Below are 26,098 nucleotides of genomic sequence, written 5' to 3' on the forward strand. Positions count from 1 at the left end.
GGACAAGGCCATAGGGCAGGATGAGGTACCTCCCAGGATACGGAGGGAGCTCAGAGATGTGGTGGCCAATCCACTGAAAGAACTGTTCAATAGATCCCTGGAAATGGGAATGGTGCTGGAGATTGGAGAAGAGCAGTGTTATCCCACTTCACAACAGAGGAAGCAGAGAGGAGGCCGGAATCTAGACAGGTTAGTCTCATTTTGGTGGTGGGAAAATTAATAGAAAATCTACTGGAAAAAAAAATAGTGAACTATCTACAATCCGGTAGGAAGCTTGACTTAAGCAGCGTGGATTCACCAGGGAAAGGTGCTATCAGACAAATCTGATTGATTTTTTTGATTCCATGACTATAGAATTGGATTGAGCAAGAGCACTGCATGTGATTTACTTGGATTTCTCCAAAAACGTTTGATATGGTCCCTCATAGGAGATTAGTGAAAAATGAGAAGCTTGGGAGAGGGCGCCAAAGTAGTGGCATGGATTGCAAACTCCTAACACTCAAAATGTTTGAGTGTTAGGAGATAGCGTGTAATGGTAAATGGAACATACTCTGAAGAAAGAATGGTGTTAAGTGGAGTGCCACAGGGCTTGGTTTTGGGATCGGTTCTGTGCATTATCTTTGTGAGCAACATTGTGGAAAGGATAGAAGGTAAAGTTTGTTTATTTGAAGATGATAACCATAAGGCAGTGGTGCCCAACCCTGTTCTGGGGACCCCCAGCCAGTGGTGTTTTCAGGATATCCACAATGAATATGCATGAGAGAAAATTTGCATGTTATGGATGCAGTGCATGCAGATTTTATCTCATGCATATTCATTGTGGATATCCTGAAAACACGACTGGCTGGGGGTCCCCAGGTCAGGGTTGGGAACCACTGCCGTAAGGTAATGCAATAAAATAAGGTACAACAAAAGAAAACAGTCCCTTCAAAATTTACAAAAGCTACAACAAAAAATAGAAGGGAAAAATTAAATTTCACTATATTATTACAATAATTTTAAAGATAGATTTGAATAAATTTAAAGACAAAGTATACAGTTACATAACAATGCCATATGTAACATAATAGGAATTAAAACTTCCAAACACATACATTCTAGTAAACACGAATAACCTACAAAACATTAGAGATGTGAATCGTGCCCTCGATCGTCTTAACGATCGATTTCGGCTGGGAGGGGGAGGGAATCGTATCGTCGCCGTTTGGGTGTTTAGAGTATCGTGAAAATCGTTAAAATCGTGAACCGGCACACTAAAACCCCCTAAAACCCACCCCGACCCTTTAAATTAAATCCCCCACCCTCCCGAACCCCCCCCCCCCCAAATGCCTTAAATTACCTGGGGATCCAGCGGCGGTCCGTAGCTAAATCGGGGGAAGGGGAGGGCAGGAAAACCGGCACACTAAAACACCCTAAAACCCACCCCCGACCCTTTAAATTAAATCCCCCACCCTCCCGAACCCCCCCCCAAATGCCTTAAATTACCTGGGGGTCCAGCGGCGGTCCGTAGCTAAATCGGGGGAAGGGGGAGGGCAGGAAAACCGGCACACTAAAACACCCTAAAACCCACCCCCAACCCTTTAAATTAAATCCCTCACCCTCCCTCACCCCCCCCCCCAAATGCCTTAAATTACCTGGGGGTCCAGCGGCGGTCCAGAACGGTCTCCTGCAATTGAATTGTGTTGTCTTCAGCCGGCGCCATTCTGCGCCGCCATTTTGCAAAATGGCGGCGCAAAATGGTGGCTGAACGACCTCCTGCAGTCGATCTCCTGCCGGCACCATTTTCCGTACGGAAAACAATTCACGGCAGGAAATCGCTCCCAGACCCCCACTGGACCCCCAGGGACTTTTGGCCAGCTTGGGGGGGCCTCCTGACCCCCACAAGACTTGCCAAAAGTCCAGCGGGGGTCCGGAACGACCTCCTGCAGTCGAATCGTGTTGGTCTATGGCCGCCGCCATTTTGCGCGGCCATTTTGCAAAATGGCGGCGCAGAATGGCGCCGGCTGAAGACAACACGATTCAATTGCAGGAGACCGTTTCGGACCGCCGCTGGACCCCCAGGTAATTTAAGGCATTTGGGGGGGGGTTCGGGAGGGTGAGGGATTTAATTTAAAGGGTCGGGGGTGGGTTTTAGGGTGTTTTAGTGTGCTGGTTTTCCTGCCCTTCCCCTTCCCCGGATTTACGATTTTTTGACGATAAATCGGGGGAATTGGTATTGTATCGTGACCCTAACGATTTTTGACGATTTAAAATTTATCGGACGATATTTTAAATCGTCAAAAAACGATTCACATCCCTACAAAACATACACACATTAAAAAATCACATTCATAACTCATTCTACAGATGAATACAAGGAAAATTCAAAGCAGTGTGGATCCCTACAGAGGCCCTCATTTCGCTAATGATTGTTTTGTGGGTTATTCGTGTTTACTAGAATGTATGTGTTTGAAAGTTTTAATTCCTATTATGTTTCATTTGGCAATGTTATGTAACTGTATACTTTGTTGTCTTTAAATTTATTCAAATTAATTTTTAAAATTATTGTAATAAAATAGTGAAATTTAATTTTTTCCTTTTATTTTTTGTTGTAAATATTTGCAGATTATACCAAGATCTGCAATAGAGTGGACATGCCTAAAGGAGTAGAGCGAATGGAAAGTGATTTAAGAAAGCTTGAAGACTGCCTGAAGATTTGGCAGCTGGGATACAATGCCAGGAAGTGCATAGTCATGCATCAGGGGTATGGTAATCCAAAAGAACTATATATGATGGGGGTGAAAGACTGTTGTGCACTGACTTGGAGTGATAGTGTCTGCTGATCTGAAGGTGGTGAGGCATTGTGACAAGGCAATAACTAAAGCTAGAAGAATGCTGGGATGCATAGAGAGAGGAATAACTAATAAGAAAAAGGAGGTAGTGGAGCCCTTGTACAGGTTCTTGGTAAGGCCTCACTTGGAGTACTGTGTTCAGTACTAGAGCCAGTATCTCAAAAAGGATAGAGATAGGATGGAGGCAGTCCAAAGAACAACCAAAATGGTGTGGGATATGTATTGGAAGACTTATGAGGAGAGACTGAAGGATCTGTTCACTCTGGATGAGAGGAGATGCAGGGGGGCTATGATACAGATCTTCAGATACTTCAAATGATGTAATGATGTGCAAACTTAAGAAGATAAATTGCCACACTGAGTTAGACCAAGGGTCTATCAAGCCCAGCACCCAACAGTGGCAATCTAGGCTACAAGTACCTGGTAAGTACCCAAACACTAAGTAGATCCCATGCTACTGATGCCAGTAATACAGGGAGATTCATTCGAATGAGACCCCAAATATTCTTTAATAACTCTCACTAGGACGAAGCAATGTGAACGAAACAACGTCAATGTGCTCCTCAGTATATGGAGTTTCGAACAAGCCAGGATGCCCCTGCATCGGAGTGATGAGGTAGGCACCGGACAGCCATCGAGATGTTTAACCTCCATTTGTGAGATGGAGCAATGTGTCACACATTGGCAAAGAGCATAGCAGAAATGGAGTCCCTTTTTTGCCAACAGGGTAATTTCAAAGGGGCTTTGGCCACTATGGTCACTGGATCTGACACCACCAGACTTCTTCTTTTGGAGTATGCTCAAATGAACAGTCTATCGGAACAAGCTTCACACTATGGAAGATTTGAAGGAAAACATCCAACATGAAATTGCTGCTATTCCCCACGATATGCTCGTAGACATGTTCAGGAACGTGTTGAAATGTGTCTGGCAGAAAATGGTGATCATTTGCAGCATCGCATGTAATGCAAAAGATTACACATACGTCAAGGTATGTAGCATATTTTTTTGATTCAGATTGCCTCATCCTAACGGAAGTTACAATAGAATATTTGTGACCTCTTTCGAGTGAATCTCCCTGTAGCAATGGCTATTCTCTAAGTCAACTTGATTAATAGCAGTTAATGCACTTCTCCTTCAAGAAATTATCCAAATCTTTTTTAAACCCAGCTATACTAACTGCACTAACCACATCCTCTGGCAACAAATTCTAAAGCTTAATTGTGCTCTGAGTGAAAAAGAATTTTCTCCAATTAGTTTTAAATGTGCTACTTGCCATCTTCATGGAGTGCTCCCTACTCCTTCTATTATCCAAAAGAGTAAATAACTACTTCACATTTACCCATTCTAGACCTCTCAGGTCCAAGTACTGAAGAATTAGGTTAAATTATTGCTTTAAGAAAACTGCCTCATGTTGACTAGTAACTGGAATAAAAAGACCTGAAGAGGGAAAAATGTAATTATCAGCCCAAGGCTGAGAACGGCGTGAGAATGCAGAATGAATTCCTGATAAGAAAGGCACCAAGAAAGTTGCAAGAAACAAAGTACTGAGTAAGCAGAATGTGTGATGTTTGAGAGGCACATGAAGGAAAATTATCAGCAAACATAGGGGATGAGTGAGGGGAGGGGTAAGCATATGTGAGCCATGTTTAACAGTATAAAAATCAAAGACAAATTTAAAACGATGAGTAAATTGGCATTGCTCATGAAACAGTATATTCTGTAAGATGGGCTCCTTTACTCCCATTAGGAAACACAATCTGATTTTCTTATAGATTCATCGATATTAACTTTGTATGCATGCATGACATAAACAGATACTTCAAAAAGAGGATAGCATATATCTTTTTTAATCATTTATTGATACAAAACTTCATTGGATAATTTCAAAATTTGTGTCCATTAAAACAACACACACATCCCTACACACTCATACCTTAAAAATACATTTCAAGGAAGGTACACATAAAAAACCCCTCAAATACCCATGATAACTTAATACAATAACCATTATACCCTGTGGGAAAAAAACCCACTTACAGTCTATTTATACACATTTATCTGCGACGAACAAGCTCCTCAAGTGTCTCCTTCCTTCTTGGCGCTATATTTGAATTTATGTCTGGCTTGTCTCGATGTTATCAACCCCCAACAAGCGGCCCCTGTTTCGCAATCGTTTGCTTCCTCAGGGGGAAAAAAACCTCCGACCAGGACTCTACTGTGCTCACTTTCAACCTGAATCTCAAACTGTTTCCAACGCGGTCTTTTTCATGTCGAATGTGATATTACAACAAGGGAATTCCATCTTACAAGCATTTTTTTCAATCTCTCTTCAACGGCAAAAAATGCCAAACATTTTTTCAATCTCTCTTCAGCGGCAAAAAACGCCCAATGTTTTTTCAATCTCTCTTCAGCGGCAAAAAACGCCAGAAGGTGAACCACCCTCTTACGTTACGTCACCCTCTTTGACGTAACGTAAGAGGGTGGTTCACCTTCTGGCGTTTTTTGCCGCTGAAGAGAGATTGAAAAAACATTGGGCGTTTTTTGCCGCTGAAGAGAGATTGAAAAAATGTTTGGCATTTTTTGCCGTTGAAGAGAGATTGAAAAAAATGCTTGTAAGATGGAATTCCCTTGTTGTAATATCACATTCGACATGAAAAAGACCGCGTTGGAAACAGTTTGAGATTCAGGTTGAAAGTGAGCACAGTAGAGTCCTGGTCGGAGGTTTTTTTCCCCCTGAGGAAGCAAACGATTGCGAAACAGGGGCCGCTTGTTGGGGGTTGATAACATCGAGACAAGCCAGACATAAATTCAAATATAGCGCCAAGAAGGAAGGAGACACTTGAGGAGCTTGTTCGTCGCAGATAAATGTGTATAAATAGACTGTAAGTGGGTTTTTTTTCCCACAGGGTATAATGGTTATTGTATTAAGTTATCATGGGTATTTGAGGGGTTTTTTATGTGTACCTTCCTTGAAATGTATTTTTAAGGTATGAGTGTGTAGGGATGTGTGTGTTGTTTTAATGGACACAAATTTTGAAATTATCCAATGAAGTTTTGTATCAATAAATGATTAAAAAAGATATATGCTATCCTCTTTTTGAATTAAATGACATAGTACTTATAGAGGAGTTAGTTCTATTCACCCAGTGTATATACATAAACAGATACTGCCATTTCTTATAAGATCTCTAAGCTGCTTAATAAATGTTAATGTATTGAAACTGAAAGTCTATTTCATCACTGACTATCTCTGGGGAGGAAACCAGACAGGGTAAGTTTCAGGGTTTTTAACATTTTGGCAGCAGAGGATGGTTGAACTCCCTGAGTGACACAAGCCTCAGGTAATGATGTAAACTCCCTGAAAGGTCAGGTAATGATTCTTTGAACTCCCTGAGTTTCGCAGCCCTCAGGTAATGAACATTTCTTGGTGACCCCATGACGTGATCAGATGAGATACGGTGCCATCGTGATTACCGGATGAGACTGAGGTAAGCAAAAAGATTGACAAAATTGCACTCGCCATCAGTATTGAGGTACGATACAGTTTTGTTTTATCATTTTATATTGTTGTTATACATTTGTGCACACTTCTTATTGTTCTATTGAGCTGCTTTCTTTTGCGAGTTCTATATCTTTATTTCTTTCTTAAGATGTGACAGTTTTGTAAAAAGATAGCTGCATGGTAGCTTACTGTTGGCAATTTGTTTTTCTAAGGCATTCTAAGTTTAAATTCAATTATGTCAGAAGGTACAGGATCCCCCAGTCCCCTAGCATTAGGTTGTGAATTATTCCCACATGAAGTTAAAATCATTACTAAGCGTTGTAAGAAATGGGCAGTGTGGGCAGACAGACGGCAGCTTTTTCAGCCCTGTTTTCGCAACAATTGCCATAATTCATTAAGCATAAAAAGACAGGACAGTCTTTAACACGACATTTGTATTATTTTAACATGTTTATGGTTATACGGGAGCGTAAAATAGGCACCAGATTAGATTCCCAAGAGTTCAGGATCTGTTTCACACTGTATACGCTCCCCTCCCCCTTATGAGAGCAAAGAATCAGGATTTAATCCCTGTTTGGGCTATAGTATAGGGAACCTTACATTTACAGCCTTAGACTGTTTTTATAGTTTGTAAAAAGATTTGTTTGTTGTCCATAGTAGGCTAGTTTTGTTTTTGTTTTTTTTTGGGGGGGGGGTTTGGTGGGGGGTTAGATTTTTATATTCTGCTTTTCACACTTTTTTCAGCATTTCAAAGCAGATTACATTCAGGTACTGTAGGTATTTCCATATCCACAGAGGGCTTACAATCTAAGTTTTGTTTGAAGACTGTACTTTCTCAGCCCCTGTTTCTTACAACAGTTGTTAGCAAGTAAATATTTTTACTATAAATACTGTATATTTCAAGATGAGGAGAAACATGCAGTTAGTTTCTGGTTGCCTTTCTCTTTGAATGGAGCAGATGTTTGAAATTGTTTATACAGAGATCTTATAGAGATGAGATAAGATTCCTTTTTACTTTTCTGCTGTAATATATTAAAAATCATGTGGATAGAACAGATTAGGAGTTCTTTCTTTAGGTAAAAAAAATCACAGTAGTTTCTTTAGTAAATGAAAGGAAAAAGGTCTTCCCGGGTGATTAGACTTAAAAAGAAAGAGTTTCTGCTATTTGCCTTTATTTTGGATATTATTTATTGGCATTCCTGCTTCCTGCTCTGCACTATAGAATTGTGAGACATGTTTGTGCAAAATGTGCTCATTGAAGCTATTTTCATATAATAATTAGATTTTGGAAGGCTATGAGTATTTAATTTATTATCAGAAAAGGACATATTGCTTTTCCTTGTTTCAGAATTCCTAAGGGAGTTAATTACTAGTGTTAAAGTTTAAAACTTGAAAGGACAAGGCCGTTAAGGGGTTAGCAGCAGAGTGAAAGGGGGGGGGAGGGTGAGTGGGTGATGCAGGAAAGTGTTTCTCAGGAGAAGACACAAATAAAAATCTGTATCTTGTCAGTGCAGAGAATGCGGAATTGAATGAACTCTTCCTTTTTTGAAAGAGTTTTTTTGTTTGAACAGAATGTTACTAATGTGAGTTGTTTTGAAGATACGCATAAATGCATCTGATGGAGTAGGTTATGGCATGGTAATGTTAACTAAAAGGAAATGACTATTGAGCAAATTGAGGCTATTTTGAAAGTACAGGTCCCTGGGACATTGAAAAACTTATGAGCATTCCTTGGCATGGTATCACTGGTGGGAGTTGGTCTCAGTAGTCAGGGTTCTGGCTATTACAAAGCATCCAAAGGTTTGGTCATCACACCGGCATATCTAAAGCACCCCCTAGGCCTTTTCTTGCAAATCCAAATTGATTTTATCAAATTGCCTTTATGTCAAAATTACAAGTACGCACTAACAATGATTTGCTGTTTCTCAGGGTGGGAGGAGGCTTTCCCAGTAGTGAAGGAAGATATCTCTGTAGCTAAGATTCTGCTGAAATTATTTATTCCAAGGTTAGAAACTAAAACTGATATTATCCTACACCACAACTTGTGGTAGTGCCTATTAGAGGCATAACAATAGAAACAAGAAAGTAGCTTCATGACCGCAATTTGCTGAATTAAGGCATATCAGAATGTTTAGTTTCAATGGAACTGTAATTTCACTGTTACCATTACTTTAATGTTGTTGTATGCCAGGCTTATATTTTTCCAGGTTGACAATACAGCTTTCTCTGTGAGATGTAACGCTTGAAGATGACCTTTTCCCAGTTTGATTTCTTTTCATTTTTAAACAGATCTATTTTAATTCTGACTTTTGTTTTATTCTGGATCGATCCAAACACTTCCCAAACATGTTTTGGTCTAATTTTTTTAGCTCAAATATGTGTTAATTGTTGTTTGTCCTTTGTGTTATTTGTGTGTCATGATACCTGAAGAATGCATGTGTCAGTTCAGTGAAATATATGTTTCTATGTAATGTCTGAGCACCTAAGTTGTTTGTGGCTTTGATTATTGCATGTAACCTAATAAAAAAGTGGGAATACTATAGTAATAGTATATATGTAGGGATTACTAGGGAGTTATGGACATGATGGAATCTTCTCACTGATTAATTTGAATTTGTTTTGATCTTATATTAGGTTTTGATTCGTAACATACACATCTCACTTACAGATCGATACTCTAAGGGGCGGATTTTCAGAGCCCTGCTCGCGTAAATCCGCCCAAAACCGGGCGGATTTACGCGAGCAGGGCCCTGCGCGCCGGGAAGCCTATTTTACATAGGCCTCCCGGCGCGCGCAGAGCCCCGGGACTCGCGTACGTCCCGGGGTTCTCGGAGGGGGGCGTGTCGGGGGGCGGGGCCGGAGCGCGCGGCGTTGCGGGGGCGTGTCGGCAGCGTTTTGGGGGCGGGTACGGGGCGTGGCTACGGCCCGGGGGCGTGGCCGCGCCCTCCGTACCCGCCCCCAGGTCGCGGCCCGGCGCGCAGCAGGCCCGCTGGCGCGCGGGGATTTACGTCTCCCTCCGGGAGGCGTAAATCCCCCGACAAAGGTAAGGGGAGGGTGTAGACAGGGCCGGGTGGGTGGGTTAGGTAGGGGAAGGGAGGGTAAGGTGAGGGGAGGGCAAAGGAAAGTTCCCTCCGAGGCCGCTCCGATTTCGGAGCGGCCTTGGAGGGAACGGGGGGAGGCAGCGCGGCTCGGCGCGCGCAGGCTATACAAAATCGATAGCCTTGCGCGCGCCGATCCAGGATTTTAGTGGATACGCGCGGCTCCGCGCGTATCTACTAAAATCCAGCGTACTTTTGCTTGAGTCTGATGCGCAAGCAAAAGTAGGCTGATCGCGCTTCTTTTAAAATCTACCCCTAAGGCCGCGGTAGAAACAGTGCGGCAGTGTCAGGCGCACCCTCGTTCCCCGCACGCACAGTTCTCTTCACCTACCGCTCGATACTCTCTTCAAATTGCATGCAAATGCATGCCGCGGCTGCGAAGCCTTAGGCAAGCGTTAGGCCCGCGCAACCCATTTTACTGTATAGAGCGCCTATACAGTATCCTGGGTTCGCGGGCCTAACGCTTCACGGCCGCGCTGGTATCTGTCATTTCAAATGTCATTTCAAATGACATTTGAAATGACAGGTACCAGGAAGTGGACAGTTATGTTCCCCGATGCTCGGCAAACTTTCCCCCAGCCCCCGCTCACCTGCCCTGGCCCCGTCCGGTCTCTGGTGCAGCCCCAGTCCTGTCCCCTCCTCCCGAAGCAAAAAAAAATAAGTAGCAAGGCTCGGGCCTGCTAAGGTAGTCCCTTCTCCCTTCTCCTCTCCTCCCGATTTCGGCGCTCAAGGCGGCCGGGTGGGCGTGCATTCATCCAGGCAGAGGGAGTCGGAGGCCGCTTTCGCCGCCGGCTCCCTCTGCCTGGATGAATGCACGCCCACCCGGCCGCGGCCTCCCTCTGCCTGGCAGTGAATGAATGCCCGTGCGATTTCGGCGCTCAAGGTGGCCGGGTGGGCGTGCATTCATCCAGGCAGAGGGAGCCGGCGGCGAAAGCGGCCTCTGGCTCCCTCTGCCTGGATGAATGCACGGCCCCCGCCGGCAGTGAATGAATGCCCGTGCTATTTCGGCGCTCAAGGCATGACGTCACGACGCTTGACTTCACGGCATGTGACTGCCTTGAGTGCCGAAATCGCACGGGCATTCATTCACTGCCGGCGGGGGCCGTGCATTCATCCAAGCAGAGGGAGCCGGCGGCGAAAGTGGCCTCCGGAGGCCGCTTTCACCGCCGGCTCCCTCTGCCTGGATGAATGCACGCCCACCCGGCCGCCTTGAGCGCCGAAATCGCACAGGCATTCATTCACTGCCGGCGGGGGCCGTGCATTCATCCAGGCAGAGGGAGCCGGAGGCCGCTTTCGCCGCTGGCTCCCTCTGCCTGGATGAATGCACGCCCACCCGGCCGCGGCCTGGATCGAACACGCGCCCACCCGCCAGCCAGCTCCCACCGCCGCCTGGATCCAACACGCGCCCACCCGCTCGCCAGCTCCAGCCGCCGCCGCCTGGATGAACGGGCGCCCATCCGCCTGGCTCCCGCTGCCGCCTCGATGACCGCACGCCTGGGGGATTCGGAAAGTGACAGGAAAGTGACAGGTATTTATACATATATATAAACAACTTACGCTGCAATGTTTTTACACATTTACTCCCTTTGGTTTTACCCCCATTTTTTACACTTTATTCCCGTTTTAATTTTCGAACACCACACTAACACCACACTAACACCAAGTAGAGGGTAGGCGGTAAACTAACAGCTTGACACGGCAAAATAGCGGGTTACAAAGGAGATAATCTGAGCGCGCGTCACAGTATCGGAGGGGAATAGCTAATTCCTTCATTATACAGCTAATTCGTTCATTTACATATCATATACATGTTGCGTGCGGAAAGGGTTATGCGTCTGTTTTAAGAAGCGCTAAGGACGCGTGAAACTGGAGACTGTATCGCTGTATCGCCTTACGCGTCCGAATTGTTCGCTCCCAGCACGTTACAGACGGGAAATCTTCAACCGCACGTTACAGTATCGACCTGTTAATAATGAATTAAGAGGCTATGCTTTGACATAAAAAAAGATAGACCATACTGAGAGAACTGTATACAACATGTGTCATTGATTTCAGAAATCATCCCATCCTTTGTCACAGAAGCCATCTTGCACTCTTCATTATATGAACTGAAATGTTTACACTTCTTGCTTGATTTTCTCTTTATGTTTGTCTTGTTCTATGCCTTACCTAGATGCTGTTTCCTTTGTTTTATGAGTTAATGTACCTTTATTTGACATGTGATAACTGATTGTCATAACAAAAATATTTTTATGATATACCGAGTCAATACCTAGTTAGGTACCTATTTGCAGATGCCATTTTTTAGATTTTCAAATTAATGATAAGTCTGAATTAATGCAGTTTTTATTAGTCCCTACATTATAAGCATTTTATAGCATTTTCCAGTCCTATAACTTCTAATACATAGATTAGGGATGTGAATCGTTTTAGGACGATTAAAATTATCGTCCGATAATTTTAATATCGTCTTAAACCGTTATGGAACACAGTACAATAGAGATTCTAACGATTTATCGTTATAAATCGTTAGAATCGTGAGCCGGCACACTAAAACCCCCTAAAACCCACCCCCGACCCTTTAAATTAAATCCCCCACCCTCCCGAACCCCCCCCCAAATGAGTTAAATAACCTGCGGGTCCAGCGGCGGTCCGGAACGGCAGCGGTCCGGAACGGGCTCCTGCTCCTGAATCTTGTTGTCTTCAGCCGGCGCCATTTTCCAAAATGGCGCCGAAAAATGGCGGCGGCCATAGACGAACACGATTGGACGGCAGGAGGTCCTTCCGGACCCCCGCTGGACTTTTGGCAAGTCTCGTGGGGGTCAGGAGGCCCCCCACAAGCTGGCCAAAAGTTCCTGGAGGTCCAGCGGGGGTCAGGCAGCGATTTCCCGCCGCGAATCGTTTTCGTACGGAAAATGGCGCCGGCAGGAGATCGACTGCAGGAGGTCGTTCAGCGAGGCGCCGGAACCCTCGCTGAACGACCTCCTGCAGTCGATCTCCTGCCGGCGCCATTTTCCGTACGAAAACGATTCGCGGCGGGAAATCGCTCCCTGACCCCCGCTGGACCTCCAGGAACTTTTGGCCAGCTTGTGGGGGGCCTCCTGACCCCCACGAGACTTGCCAAAAGTCCAGCGGGGGTCCGGAAGGACCTCCTGCTGTCCAATCGTGTTCGTCTATGGCCGCCGCCATTTTTCGGGCCATTTTGGAAAATGGCGCCGGCTGAAGACAACAAGATTCAGGAGCAGGAGCCCGTTCCGGACCGCTGCCGTTCCGGACCGCCGCTGGACCCGCAGGTTATTTAACTCATTTGGGGGGGTTCGGGAGGGTGGGGGATTTAATTTAAAGGGTCGGGGTGGGTTTTAGGGGGTTTTAATGTGCCGGTTTTGCGATTTTTAGATTTTTAGATTTTTCACGATTTTTCACGATATTTTACCCCCCCAAATGGCAACAATACGATTCCCTCCCCCTCCCAGCCGAAATCGATCGTTAAGACGATCGAGGACACGATTCACATCCCTAACATAGATGCATTTGCTTGCTGAGTCAGCTAAATGATTGCTTGATATGTTCTCCTCTATCTTTATCTATAGAAGCTAGGGATGTGAATCGTTTTTTGACCCTCCTGATTTCCCCCCCCCCCCCCTCCCAAGACTTGCCAAACATCCCCGGTGGTCCAGCGGGGGTCAGGGAGCAATCTCCTGTACTTGGGCCATTGTCTGCCAGTATTAAAAATGGCACCAATAGCCTTTGCCTTACTATGTCACAGGGGCTACCAGTGCCATTCGTTGGCCCCTGTCACATGGTAGGGGCACAAGATGGTGCCGGCCGTCCATTGCTCCTACCATGTGACAGGGGCCGACCAATGGCACCGGTAGCCCCTGTGACATAGCAAGGGCAAAGGGCCAATGGCGCCATTTTGATTTCTGGCAGCCGACGGCCCTTTGCCCTTACTATGTCACAGGGGCTACCGGTGCCATTGGTCAGCCCCTATGACATAGTAAGGGCAAAGGGCCATCAGTGCCATTTTAATTACTGGCAGCCGACTGCCCTAGTGAAGGAGATTGCTCCCGGACCCCCACTGGACCACCAGGGACTTTTGGCAAGTCTTGGGGGGGGGGGGGGGGGTCAGGAGGGTGGAGGGTTGTAGTTAATTAAATTTAAAGGGTTGGGATGGGGTTTTTTTTTTCCCAACTTTAATGGAAAACGAATACCGGATGTAACTAATGGATGAATTGGGTTTCCCCCTATGAAAATGGATGCAATGGATTTGGGTCCCGGCACAACGAAGACCGAATAGCAATGTATCATTTCCTTCTGCACATCCCTAGTGGGTGTCTGTGCCTATGTGTGTCTCTGCCTGTGTGTGTATACCTGTGCGTGTGTATGTGTGTGTGTGTGTGAGAGTGCATGCCTATGTGTGTGCATTTGTATGTGCATGTGTGTGTGTGTGTGTGTGAGCCTGTGTGTGTGTAAGACAACCTGTGGGTTCCTATATGTGTGTATGTGTGCCTGTGTGTATGTGAGTCAGGGCTTTGCAGACAGATCATATTGTCTTTGCACATTGTACCTTCCACTGTTCAGGGTGCCACCTGGTGGCCACAGACATTCACAAAAATTGGACCAACTGACCGACAGACACAAGTCTTTCATACATGTATAGAGAATAAAGATTTATTAATTGATAGAATGTGTTTCTTTATGTTCATACATTTTCATGTTAGTTATTGTTGAAACCACTAAGCAAATAGTAACATCTTCAAATGGAAGTATAAACACAATTAGCTACTCTTAAAGAGAACACCTCTCCTGACATGTTTGGTAACCAAATATCTGATTTCAATAATGATTATTACTATGACACACTTCTTTCCCATGTTAAGCATGCTGAGCAAAAGAATTTAAGATTCCTATTAACTGCTTGTCCTCTTCCTTGCTAAAACCACTGTATCCTTTAATCTTTACTGGCCCCTCTTTGTTTTTTGTCTTTTCCTTCTATATCTAAAAAAAATCTTCCATCCTTCCTTTATTGACTAAGCATATTTGGATCTTTGCTTATTTGCTTTTCCTTTCTTCCTGATATTTTATGCACTTCTTTTTCTATTTCATACTTTCTGAATGTTTGGTTTTTGCATTTGTTATTTATGCAGCTTTTTAAAGAAACATATTGGATTCCTTTTTCTGTTCCCTTTGCAGACCTGTTCTACTCCAAGATTTGTTGCTTTCTCTATGTTCCCTTTTATTACTACCCTGAGTTCCTCTGTACCTGTTAGACGTTTGGTACCTGACAGAGTTTTCTCATCATAATCAATCATCATCTTGAAGTCTGTGGATGAACAGTAAGCATTGTTAGCTCTAAACAGAGCATACCATGTTGGAATAAGCAAAATCTCCTCACAACTACCGGTACTCTCTTTCTACTCTTTTACTGCCCCTGAGCACTGTGATCAATCTCCTTATATAGTGCAATGTCAGGAATGCATGATAATATATGTACTACCTAACTTCAATATTCAGGTCCTTAAAATTCATTTCTAAAATGCATCAAAATGCTGTTTACTTTCCCACAAACATGATTCTCATTTATAGTGCTCAAATACTACCTACCTAAACCAAACACCCCAAACTTGCAGTGCTGACTTCAGGGAGATTGTGGATGGGGCTGGCGGGGGGAGAGGGGTAAGCGGTACAGGTGATGGAAGGTATTTTATAACAAGTGAAATGAATGCATGCATACATACCCCCAAAAAGGCTGAAAATAACATTTGATGAATTTATATTGGGGACCACTTTCAGCCAGTGTGTGGCTCAGCTAGTTAGCTGGATAAACATATTCAGCTAACTAGGAGGGTATATTCAGTGGTGTAGTCAATCCGCTAAATGTTACTGGTTATCTAAAAGTTAGCCGGTTAGTCTAACTGGCTAACTTAGGGATGTGCAGAGCAAAATAATGTGTTTCGTTTTCTTCATTCATTTCATTGGGACCTATATTCATTTCATTCATTTCCTACACCACCGTGGCAACTCCGAGGGCCTTTCCCACCGGTCAGACTGCGACGGAATGGTGATGGAAGGGAATACGTGGCAGGTGAGCCTCCCTCACTGTAATAAATCTGCTGTTAGTTAGACTGCGGAGTAGCAATCTGTTATTAATGGCTCCTAAAGAAGGAGTTAGCAATCTTGTAGTGTCTTAGATATCGTCTTGCTAAGGAGTAGCAATCTATAATGAATCTGATATAGTTGTGGGTGGATCCCTGGGCCGGTGGCAGATGACCATGCCCCTGGGAGGATATCCCAAGAGGGACCACCGGCTAAGCTTGAGTATGGAGACAGACACACATTAGTTATTTTATTAAACAGGTTTTTGAAACCACCAGAGGTGGCAGTAGTGAGCTGATATGCCCAGCAGGGCTGTAGTCCCTCAGGTATTGGAACAGTGATCCAGGATGGCTGAGCTGTTGAGAAACTGTAGAAAGTGAGTAGGCAGAGTTCATGAACAGAACTAGATGACAAAACTCAGATAAGGTCTCAAGGATGCTCAGGAGCTGGAAAGGTTTAGGCCCTCGAGGAGCGAGTACCTGGTTCCAGGGAAAGCTCTGAGAGAGCGATGGTAACTCACAATTGTTTGTAGCAGTGATAGCTTCCAAGCAGTAGAGAATCTTCAGAGTGTCCATGAACATGGGCCCTCGAGGAGCGAGTACCAGCTCCTATTTGTAATCTGAAAGTAAAGAAAAAGAGCGAGGCCCCCGAGGAGCGGGTACCTCTGGTAAGTCCGAGGAGGCAGAGTAGCTTGGGAGGTGTAGCTGAAGCAATCCCCTTGCTAACTCAGTTAGATAGTGAAATAGAGACCTTTAAATATTGGAAGCGGATGACGTCATCTTAGGGGAACGCCTCTGAGGTTCTCGCTCTTGCTGGTACTTTAATCAGAGCGTGCACATGCCCTAGGTCTTCGGGCACCATGGCGGAACTGCAACGTCCAGCCAGTCCGGGTACGACAGAGAGAGATGGCACGGAGATGCCGCGGCAGCCAGCTGTCCATCAGACCCGGAGGGAATCACCACAGAGGTAAGAGGGTGGAGTGAGGGCATCGAACAGCAATGGTCACAACACTCACCTATCAAGGAGGTTCCAGTGTCGCGAGGACTACCCCACCCACCTCCTGCCCACTGACAACTACAGGGCCAGGTTAAAAGCCGTGTTGATGCCAAAGGCCTCCTACACCACCACGGCGATGCCAAGGGTCTCCTTCACTGGCCGGACTGTGAGGAAATGGCGGTGGCAGGGAAGACGCAGCAGGTGAGCCCCCACTTGCCCTAGCAGGGAGACTCCAGCTCCATTAGGACTTCCCTGCCTACTGTCCACCCAGCACCCACCCACTAATGACTCTAGGGCCAGGTTTTAAAGCTGCGGCAAAGCTGAAGGTGCTTGTGCCATGAGGCATGTACCCATGGTGCGTGAACAAAGCAACACAACAAAGGAGCTTGCCCCTTTTGGCGCCCCTTCATGCAGACCCAAAGCGTAGACCTGCAATGCTTACTTGGTAGTGCCTTGGGCCTCTTTGAGCCTATTCTAGGCCAGGGGTTGTATGGAGACATAAGAAGAATCCCCAGAAAGAAGCTAAGAAGGAAAACAAATTTGATCTGTCCGATGATAAGTAATAACCCTACTGTTATCTCTTCTTGCTTAATGTTTACTCTGCTTCTCTTAAATGCTCAGTCTCTGAAAAAAGATTAGAAGATTTAACATGCAATTAGATGTGTGTTATGGATGTGTATCCATAATCCCTGAGGCAATATAGAGATTAGCATGTCCAAAATGTGTGTCCAAACCACCGCGTAGCTAATAGCACTCATCACATGTAAATTCCATGTCGATGAGGCTAATAGCTAATACCTGCAATGCAAAAAATTTCCCACACGGCCAATGTGCCCACTGCAATGCAGCAAATTTTATGCCAGACTGGGACTGGCGTAAAGGTATGCCACACTCAAGGGCATATTGATAAAAATAAAAAATCCTGCTTTCTGTGATTCCTCCTATTGGTTTTGTTGCAATACTAAGTAGGAGAAACAAAACAAAGCAGATTGCAGTAAAACAAATAAGTCTAGGGTAAAATAAAAATTATTCTGGGTGCCCAACATAAATGCACAAGATACAAGGTCCAGGCCATATTGTGCTGGTAGCAAGAGAAGACGGACATTCATATTGAACATCCGTTTTCTCAACCCACCATGACAGCCACCTCTCATTTGCACCCGATGGCAAGGAGGAGCTAGGAATGCACAATTTTCCATAGCACTTCCTTTTTATCATGGCACCCTCATTGAATTATTGCATTGCATGCCCAGGAGAGGTGGCTGGGCATGCGTTAGAAAAACAGGTGCTCAGCATTGAGCGCCCATTTTCTATGCACAAATATTGCATTGGCCTCAGTGTTTGTAGAACTTGGGGATGACCTTTTTGCTAAAAGTGGCCCTGGAGGACACTTTATAGTTTGGCACTAGAAGCTGCAGCAAACGCCTGAGACACACATTCTCAGCAACCTGCAGCCGATCATCTCACCAATAGTCCTTGTCACCACTTTGGTGCTGCATGCTTCTTTCCCCATGACAGTGTCACCGAACACCACTCCATTTCCTCCATTGTGGACTGTCGCTTCTTAGCTATAGTTGGGGACTGATGCTGCTCGTCTGCCACCTGACTGGTAGAAGAAGCTGAAGGTTTGGAAGAAACTTGAGGAACACTTGTCCTGTTTTCAAAGACTAGTGTCCTCTGTCTTGCAGAAGGGCCCCCCCTGACTACTGAAGGGGATTCTGCTTCTTCAGGTGATGATCTATTCCATAGTTGCTTAAATGGCCCAGTTGCTTCCCTCGGCCGATGTTCTTTGAGCAATAGTTACAGCACAGAAATCGTGGGTCCTCCCTCATTTGAAAATGGCTTCAGATCACAGATATCTTTTGTGATCCCTTGCCTCTGTTTGCATCCTTTGGAGTGGATGACACTACTGGCTGTGAAGTGGGAGTGGTCACAGATGGATCCTGAGGAACTGCAGCAGAGGATTTTCTCATCCTCTGTTCCTGCACTGTCAGTATGACCTGCTATCCATAACTAACTTATCCTCCTGCCTTTCTCTCCTCTGTCAGTGAAGTGGAAGCTAGACTATACCTCCCAATATAGTGTCTTCAGCTAATGCCTCTCCCATCTCTGTTTCAGGAAATCTTTTGATGGGAGATTCATCAAGCTCTGAATCAGAAGAGGATCTTATAGCCTCTGCTGTACTAAGGGTTTGTGCTGCTGGTTTAGGTTTCACCACTTGTACTCACGGCCAGTGCAAGGGTATTAAATGCCCTAGTTGCCTTCTGCCTTACCCCTGCCCCCCTCTCTCATGTCCCGCCCCACCCATGCTTGTGCACTCTCTCCCACTCCTCTGCGCAGAGAAAGCCGAAGCAAGATGGCAGGTGGCAGCGCGAGCCTGGGTCCGGCCTGAGGAAGCCACCACAGATGAGGTGAAGGGGAGGACCAGGTTACTGCAGGGCTGGAAAGCTATCAATGCCTGCCAGGGAGAGAGAAGCACTGGGTCTGGTAAGGATGGACGGGTCACTCATCGGTCATCACTGCTGCGGCTGCTGCCCCTAAAACCCTGGTGCCCTAGGCTGCCACTTAGTTCACTTAGTCTTCCACCTGCCCTGCTTTTACTTGTAATTCTGAAGGCACTGGTGGTTATACTCTGTTGCTACTGTTACGCACGCCAGCCACGGCAGACCTGCGGCTCGGACCCCTCACCTCTTTCAAAGTGATCCAGCATCTGGTCCCTCGTCTCTGATGGCTGTGGGCCACCGGCTCCGTCCTTGGGCTTCCCCTGGGGCCTCCGGCTCTGCTGCAGTTCCTGATGTTCTGCGTCGGGCCTCTCCGCATGGCCCGCGGAGAGATGCCATCCCGACCAGTGCTGTACCCCTCCCTAGGCGCGTGCGCGCGCACAGCTAGTCCTTACATAGGGCCCGCGGTGGGAACCTGGCTGTGGCCCTGGATGATGACGTCAGCAGAGCTCCAGTATATAAACCCGGGCTCCGCTCTCTCAAATTGCCTTTACAACAGGTCCCCTCGCTAGTCAAGTACTCTTTCCCTCTTCTATTCCTGGTTCCCAATCCTGATTGCCTTTGTTCCTGTTTCCTTGATCCTGTGTTCCTTTTCCTTAATCTCTCCTTTGGATTGCTAACCTGGTTTGACCTCTGCATTGCCTCTCTCCAGCCCTGGACCTCTTCATTGCCTGACTACTCCATTGCCTCTCTCCAGCCCCGGACCTCTGCAGTGTATGACTACTCCGTTGCCTCTCTCCAGCCCTGGACTTCTGCTTCGTCTGACCATTCTTTGACTCTCTCCTCGTCTAGACCTCAGCCTTGCTTGCCACTGCTTCCAGACTGCTGCCAGCCCTGAACCCAGCTTTCTTAAAGACGCCTCTTCAGCCTTTGTCCTGGACGTGGTTCACTCAGGCTTCGGCCTGCTCTTGCTCGGGCACCCTCTGTCAGACTGTGTTCCTATCGTCCACTATGGACTGATACCTACACTAGTTACTGCCTCTGGGCTGACCATGATCCACCCATCGATGACCACTGATGGAGGCCACCTAAGTCCAGCCGGCCCCAGCACCCAAAGGCTCAACCCGCGGGGAACGAGGGCTGGTATTGGTGAAGCACCAGCCGGCTTCTGTCCATCAGCCCTCTCTGCCTGCAGACGGTGGGGACCCGTAGGATCCCTCCTACGGGTAGCATCAACCCCACCTTGGCCCAAGGGTCTACCACCGGCGCATCAGCTACTAGTAGTGCCTTCCCTTTCCCTCTTCTCTGAAATAGCAGGATCTGACTGAGACACTGATAGAACAACTGGCATATCCACCCCAAATCTCAATGTCTTGTGGCTGACATGCTTGCCTCTCCTGCTGATATTTGTGATTTGAAAAAATCCATCTTTATCTTAGTTGGGGGACTCACTGTCTAGCAAATCCCTTGCCATCAACTGCAGGCTTCCCATGTTCTTTGCCTGACACAAAGGAATTTTTTTATCTGCTGCAGTACCGGATAAAAGATGTTGTCAATTAATCTTTAGTTCAGAAAATTTGGCAAATTGATTTGGCATACACTGATGACACTAGTGTGACTAACAACTACAGTGATCCTGCTGTGTGTAAGGTTGAACAACATACAGAGAGAATACACTACAGTAGACCAACTACTTCAGTATTTTACTCTGCTGACTACAGTACATGCAGATGCACACAACAGACACAGAAAAAACAAAGAATGGTATAGTACTGTATTATGTGTGTAAGCACAACTGGTAGAACAGAATTGCAGTGAGTGCACTAGTAATTTAAATGCAATAATAAAATAAAGCCAGCCACTTTGTGGATTAATGTATCTGTGATGGAAACTGGCACTCTTTGTGGATGCACTGAAGTATCTAACAGACACAGAACCAGATAGAGTTAAAACAGCCTCTCTAAGTTGAATACTGTGGCAGAGTTCAGCTACAGCTGAACCAGTGCTTCCAGTGTAGCGCTGGCACTACACTTGTTAGCAACAGGTTTAATATTCAATTATTATATTTAATAATTTTATTTAAAATTTAATAAATCACTGTAAAAAGATCCACTGCCAGGCAGGTAGCCTACAAATCCTTTCCCCAGGAGGGGAGAAGGGAATGATGGAAAACCTTCCTCTATGTCAGTGGCAGTGAGATGTTAAAAAAAAAAATTTAAAACCTGTGCAAATTAACATAGTGTGACAGCAGCTACCTGCTAAAAAGATTAGAACAGATGGAATTATTCTAATCTTGAACCAAAGCACTCTTGATACAGAAGACTGTAGTATACAGAACTCAAACACAATAGCAAAGCAGGATGTATCCTCCATGAGTGACAGAATCCAACTGCAAGCTGAAACAGTCAGGGAATACAATAAGGATGGAAAGTTCAGTGATTCGCTAATTTCGAAAAATGCTTCCCTCTGATATGTTCCCTTGCTTTGTCAGTCTGGTTTCCTTGACAACAGATCTCATTTGTCCTCTGACCTCACACATGGGTCATAGGCATCAGGGATCTGCTAAGGAAATTCCTACATGACCTTCCCAGCCTAATTTTTTAATGCAGCCAATGCTTTTCAATGGGGAAATGTAAACAAATTAATTATGTTTCATTTGTGGGACTTGCTCATAAGTTTTCAGGGGCAAATTAATGAAACAAATATAGTATATTCATCACAGATAGGCCATTCATTTTAAATGAATGCACATCTCAACTTTAAGGACAGTACTATGCTCCGACCAGAGTTAGCCACATAAATTAAGCAGCTAATTCCGTATATCGGAGTTAGCCGCTTAACTTATGTGGCTAACTCTGCTCCTCCTTGGATTGCCTCATGCCTGCCATGGAACGCCCCCTTCTTATTCTGAATTCTAGCTGGTTAACTAGTTTTCTTAGAATTTAGCTGGTTAATGGCTAAATATAGCTAGGTAAGCCATTTAGATGGATAACTATTACATTATAGGGATGTGAATCGTGTCCTCGATCGTCTTAACGATCGATTTCGGCTGGGAGGGGGAGGGAATCGTATTGTTGCCGTTTGGGGGGGTAAAATATCGTGAAAAATCGTTAAAAAATCGAAAAATCGAAAAATCGAAAAACCGGCACATTAAAACCCCCTAAAACCCACCCCCGACCCTTTAAATTAAATCCCCCACCCCCAAATAACTTAAATAACCTGCGGGTCCAGCGGCGGTCCGGAACGGCAGCGGTCCGGAACGGGCTCCTGCTCCTGCATCTTGTCGTCTTCGGCCGGCGCCATTTTCCAAAATGGCGCCGAAAAATGGCGGCGGCCATAGACGAAAAAGATTGGACGGCAGGAGGTCCTTCCGGACCCCCGCTGGACTTTTGGCAAGTCTCGTGGGGGTCAGGAGGCCCCCCACAAGCTGGCCAAAAGTTCCTGGAGGTCCAGCGGGGGTCAGGGAGCGATTTCCCGCCGCGAATCGTTTTCGTACGGAAAATGGCGCCGGCAGGAGATCGACTGCAGGAGGTCGTTCAGCGAGGCGCCGGAACCCTCGCTGAACGACCTCCTGCAGTCGATCTCCTGCCGGCGCCATTTTCCGTACGAAAACGATTTGCGGCGGGAAATCGCTCCCTGACCCCCGCTGGACCTCCAGGAACTTTTGGCCAGCTTGTGGGGGGCCTCCTGACCCCCACGAGACTTGCCAAAAGTCCAGCGGGGGTCCGGAAGGACCTCCTGCCATCCAATCTTTTTCGTCTATGGCCGCCGCCATTTTTCGGCGCCATTTTGGAAAATGGCGCCGGCCGAAGACGACAAGATGCAGGAGCAGGAGCCCGTTCCGGACCGCTGCCGTTCCGGACCGCCGCTGGACCCGCAGGTTATTTAAGTTATTTGGGGGGGGTTCGGGAGGGTGGGGGATTTAATTTAAAGGGTCGGGGGTGGGTTTTAGGGGGTTTTAGTGTGCCGGCTCACGATTCTAACGATTTATAACGATAAATCGTTAGAATCTGTATTGTATTGTGTTCCATAACGGTTTAAGACGATATTAAAATTATCGGACGATAATTTTAATCGTCCTAAAACGATTCACATCCCTATTACATTATCCATCTAAATGACTTTAGAATATGGTGCACAATGTAAATAGTGCAGAGCATCGAGCTACCAGTGGTAGAACTCAGCACTGGTTGAATATTATGCTCATTGAAAAAAAATATTATTAGTTGTTCATATAATATAATAATTTAATACAACAAACTGCCACATAGTATAACTTTACTGAGAATTAAATACAACATGTTTTCTATCTCTATTGTATGAAGATTTTATATTTCATTATCCCCTTCTTTATGGTTCCTCTGCTTTCCTCATTTCTTTTTTTCAATTCCTTCTCCTGGTTCTCTTTTCTCTATATGTCTTTTTTTTCTCTCTTACTTTGTTGAGGATGGAGAAAATCCGGATGTGGATCCTTAGGCCGACCGACCCGAAGGAGCAGTCGGTAGGCAGAACTCCCACTGGGCAATTGGAGCTTCACCTGGAAACCCGTGACTCCTCCAGAGGAGCTCTGGGAGCCCGGGTTGCTAGGACTTAGGAGTCTTCGCCCTGGAAGCCCGAGGTCCCCCCAGGAGGAGCCCGTAGGGACCCGGACCGCTGGGACTTAGGCGGAAACGAAGAAACCCAGGAGTGGAATCCGAACTGGAGTCTGGGCAGGCGGCGAGCAAGCAGCAGACGGGGTCACGAACCGGGATCAAGGCAGGCTGAAGGCAACAGGAGTCGAAGTCACGGACCGGAGTCAAGGCAGGCTGAAGACAAGCAGGAGTCGGAGTCACGGACCGGAGTCAAGGCAGGCTGAAGACAAGCAGGAGTCGGAGTCACGGACCGGAGACAAGGCAGGCTGAAGACAAGCGTGGTCAAGCTATCCGAGGTCAAGGCAGGAGACAGGCAAGCGGAGTCAGGCAAAGCAGAGTCAGGCAGGAAACAGGCAATCCAGGAACGCAACTCAGAGCTACCAAAGGCAGAGAACCTCGTTGCAAGGCAAGGAAGGCTGGGAACTGCAGGGCTTAAATAGCCCTGCAGCGTCTGACGTCAGGAAAGGGAGGAGCCGTGTTTTCCCGCGCTGGTCCCTTCAAAAGCGGGGCTCAGCCGCGCGCGCGCGCCTCGGGGCGGAGCTAGCCGCGAGAGGACGCCGGCGGCAGAGAGGGAGCTGGCGCGTGGCGCAGGAAGGCCCTGCAGGCCCGCGCGGGGTCGGGACGGCAGGCGGAAGCTGCGGCCGGGGTCCCGAGTCCACGGAACACGGTAGCTCTCCGGGGCCCGAAAAGAAGGTAAGGCCTCGGGCGCCACCGTGGCGACCGAGACCGCAACAGTACCCCCCCTCTTACGCCCTCGCCGCCGAGGGCCCAGTTTCTTGGGATTGTCCAGATGAAATTGAGTTAGCAAGGATTTGTCCAAGATGTTCCTGGTTGGTTCCCATGAGTCTTCCTCGGGGCCCCACCCTTCCCATGCCAGCAGGTATTCCCAGCGACGGGCATGAAAGCGAACGTCCAAGACCTCTCGTACCTGATACGTAGTCTCCGTAGATGTAGGAGAAGATAGTGCATCAGTGGAAGGATGGTGGTACCGGGAAAGTACCACCGGTTTCAACAGGGATACGTGGAACACGTTATGGATGCGCAGTGAAGACGGAAGGCGAAGTCTGTAGGATACTGCTCCAATACGCTCCGCAACTTGAAAAGGCCCGCAGTATCGGGGGGCCAATTTACGAGAACGGTTAGGTAGTTGGAGGTTCCGAGTGCTTAACCACACCTTGGTACCTGGCAGGAAAACTGGCGCAGGACGTCGATGACGGTTGGTAAACTGCTGAGACTTCCTCGCTGCGGTGGTCAGTTTTCGTTGAATCCCCTTCCAGAGATGATGTACTTGACGTGCTGCGGTTAGGGCAGCCGGTGATGGAATGGAAATAGGAAGCGGTAACGGAGGCCTTGGGTGACGTCCATACACGATCTGGAAAGGGGTTTGTCCCGTGGCAGCATGGGTATGATTGTTGTAGGCGAACTCAGCCCAAGGCAGGAGAGAAACCCAGTTGTTTCCCTTTTCGGAGATGAAACTACGGAGGAAAGTTTTAAGAGTGCGATTCGTGCGCTCCGTCTGGCCGTTAGTCTGGGGGTGAAATGCCGTGGACAAATTTAATTGAACCCCAAATTTCTTACAAAGGGCACGCCAAAAACGGGCCGTAAATTGTGGCCCTCGATCTGATACAATACTCTGTGGTAGTCCATGAGCCCGGAAGACGTGGAGGGTAAACAAGAGTGCGAGTTCAGGTGCAGAGGGCAGCTTAGGCAAAGGTACTAGGTGAATCATTTTAGAAAAACGGTCTACGGTTACCCAAATCACCTTATTACCTTCCGAGAGTGGCAGATCCACTACAAAGTCCGTGGCTATGTGGGACCAAGGTTCCACGGGAATAGGCAGCGGCTGCAGGAGCCCCCAGGGCCGACCACTAGGCGGTTTTTGCCGGGCACATACTGGGCACGAATCAACATATACTCACACATCTTGTCGAATTTGAGGCCACCAGTAATACCGGCCAAGCAGATCGAGTGTCCTTTCCCTGCCGGCGTGACCCCCCGAAAGAGAGTCGTGGGCCCAAGCCAACACCCTTCTGCGGTCTTTGCGAGAAACCACCACACGACCTAGGGTGGAAACTGTAGTGCTGGCTAAGAGGATTTTAGCCAGCACTACAGTGTTGTGGGAGGTCTTCCTTCTCCTCCTGAATTTCATAACGGGAAAGCGCATCAGCCCGTACATTCTTCAAAGCGGGCCGGTACTTCAGAATGAAATCGAAACGGTTGAAGAACAGGGACCAACGTGCTTGTCGAGGATTAAGTCGTTGGGCCTGGTTAAGGAACTCCAGGTTCTTATGATCAGTATAAATTGTAACAGGATGAAGGGAGCCCTCCAACCACTGTCTCCATTCCTCCAGAGCAAGTTTGACAGCCAGCAACTCCTTATCCCCAATGCCGTAGTTGCACTCGGCTGACGAGAATTTCTTGGAAAAATAGGAGCAAGGTAGGAGATGTCCGGAGGTAGAGGCCTGTGAGAGGACCGCTCCCACAGCTATGTTAGAGGCAT

Source organism: Rhinatrema bivittatum, chromosome 6, assembly GCF_901001135.1.
Source record: "Rhinatrema bivittatum chromosome 6, aRhiBiv1.1, whole genome shotgun sequence".
NCBI classification, from domain to species: domain Eukaryota; kingdom Metazoa; phylum Chordata; class Amphibia; order Gymnophiona; family Rhinatrematidae; genus Rhinatrema; species Rhinatrema bivittatum.